The sequence below is a fragment of the Grammomys surdaster genome, unplaced genomic scaffold (assembly GCF_004785775.1).
Source record: "Grammomys surdaster isolate TR1022 unplaced genomic scaffold, NIH_TR_1.0 125818, whole genome shotgun sequence".
NCBI classification, from domain to species: Eukaryota; Metazoa; Chordata; class Mammalia; order Rodentia; family Muridae; genus Grammomys; species Grammomys surdaster.
This window is the reverse complement of record NW_021620648.1, coordinates 1,477,732-1,480,337: the sequence shown is the minus strand read 5'-3', so window position 1 is coordinate 1,480,337 and position 2,606 is coordinate 1,477,732.

The following is a 2,606-nucleotide window of genomic DNA, read 5'->3' as shown; positions in this document are numbered from 1 at the left end:
GGCCACACTCTCAAGTGCACACTCAGTGTTGAGAAAGCAACACTGAGTCCTCATGGCCACCACAGGAGGTAGGGCACTGCCATCCCCACTGGTCAGCCTGGGGCTGAGGACAAGACTGAGGAAAGACCGATGCCACAGACAGAATCAAACACCCAGTGTGGCTTCAGTTCTCCTGTCCTGTCCAGCCATGTGTCACAGAGTGTACCAAGGAATCCAGAGATGCATTTGGAGAGAAACAGATAGGAATGGGCAGACAGGAAACCGATGTTATCTGGGAAGGAGAAGTGTAAGTAGACAGCCCTGGGTGAACAGAAAGCTCCCAGAAGAGCTGCGTCGTTGCCATAGAAAAAAATAGCTTGTGTTCAGCTGAACAGCTTTGGAATGTTTAAGCTCTGATCAAAATCTCTGGCCAATTTGGAGCTATTCTTTTTGAAAAGTGGGATTGCTTGTGTCCTTTGGACATAGAGAAGGCTGAGAAGCAGTCACTCGGCTGGCACTGTGTGTCCAGTGATTAGTTCTGTCTGTAGATGAGCAATTCAGTCAAGTAGCACGGGTTTGAAGAGTGTAAGTACCTTTCCTTTCACCCCATTTAACCCACACTGGTTTTTACCTTCCTGCACAGATGGCCTGCTTTTCCTCTTCCTGAGCTGAATTCTCACAGAAGCCAGTGAGTGTTAAGTGGCCAGGAGAAGCCTCTGGAGCGGAGGATACAGGACAGGGAGTCAGAAACCTGAGGCTGTGAGATCATGCAGAAGGATTATTAAGAAACATTAAGAAACTTTGTGGGCAGTATAGCTGAGAAAATGGTAAGCTTCGTGGGATGGCAATTGAGAATAATGCGGGAAGCTTTTACATCAGTCTGATTTTCAAATGTCAGAATTGAAGATGTACATAAATATAAAAACATCATTTAAAGACCAGGAGAGAGAGAAGGGAGAGGAGGGGAGGGGAGGGGAGGGAGTAAGAGGGGAGGAGAAGGTGGAGGAGAGAGGAGGAGAGGGTGGGGGAGAGGAGGGGAGGAGAGGAGAGAGAGAGGGAGATTATAATTAGTGGCTATTTCTAGGTGAAAGGGTTTAAGGTTTGCACTTTTTTCTTCTCTACTAAGTTTTGTAATCAGAGAAATGCCAGACTTTGTCTTTAAAAAGACAAGTGACATTCAGGGTTTCTATTTCTCCTGATAAGTGTTTGAATCTGAATTAAAGGCCCAGTCCCAGCTGAATTTCACTGGAGGTAGTATTCATGCCTGGGATTTTCTGCAGCGGCCTTTTTACCTGGTGTGGTGGGAGGGAAGACATGGTACCATGTAGCAACAGTGAGCAGAGTGCTGTCTGGCGGGAGGGAAGACCTACAGGGAAGATGTGTTACCATGTAGCAACAGTCTGTAGACCTGCTCCTCCTAGAAGGAAAAGGCTGAGGACAGGAGACAGCTTCCCAGAAGGTTTGCTCTTCGGCCTTTCTCGGGGATGCTTATTGCAGGACCAGCCAGCTTCACCCTGCAGCTCTTTCTAGATGTGTGAGTGCAGAATGCTCACTCTATGGTTCTTCTGTAGAGTGTGTAAACCAGTAAATATGGTAATGGTAAAACAAAACAAAGCAAAACAAACAGAAAAAAACAGCAAAACCGTTAGAGGTGTGGCTACCCAGACCTTTCAGGAAACAACTTCCAGGAAGTTCAATGTCTACCTTTCACACACTGGAAAGATTGAGTGAGCCAATGCACAGGCAACAGGCACCCTGAAAGCTGTATCCACCAGTGTGGGTTACCATTGTTTCACTTCTTAAACCCTAGAGACTTTGAAGCTAACCACTGTTCCTCTCAGGAATGTACATAATGCTTTATTGTTTACACTATTTTAAAATTCAGGAAGCAGGACTGGAGAGATGACTCAGTGGTCAAGAGCACTTGCCTCTCTTTCAGAGTATCTGGGTTCCCAGTACTCACATGATAGCTCACAACCATCTGTAACTCCAGTCTCAGGGGATCCAACGCCCTCTTCTGCCCTCCCTGGGTATTGCACATACATGGTGCAGGCAAAATACCCACACACATAATGTTAAATTGAAAAATTATAAAATAGAGGAAACAGTGTCACAATAATCACAAAGAATGATTTAGTATAAGGAAGTAATCCATCATTAAAAAACCCAACTATTTTCAGTTTAAGGGCTTAAAGTACTTAAGATTACATTTTAAGAGCAATTAAATTTTATAAAGAAAATGTGGAGGAAAACCTTTTTAAAATTCTACTTTTCTCAGGCAGCTGTCATTCGTTTCATTTCTTTAGCTCCAAGGTCCTTTTTTTCATTGGAAGAAACATCTTCAAAATGTAAGTTGTAGTAGATGTAGTAATTTCTCGACCTGGGTCCATTTTGATTTTCCACTTAATATCATGTAAATAAGAGACAGTCTGGCTAGGCAGTGGTGGTGCACACCTTTAATCCCAGCACTTGGGAGGCAGAAATCTGCCTAGATTTCTGAGTTCAAGGCCAACCTGGTCTACAGAGTGAGTTCCAGAACAGCCAGGGCTATACAGAGAAACCCTGTCTTGGAAAACCAAAAGAGAGAGAGAGAGAGAGAGAGAGAGAGAGAGAGAGAGAGAGAGAGA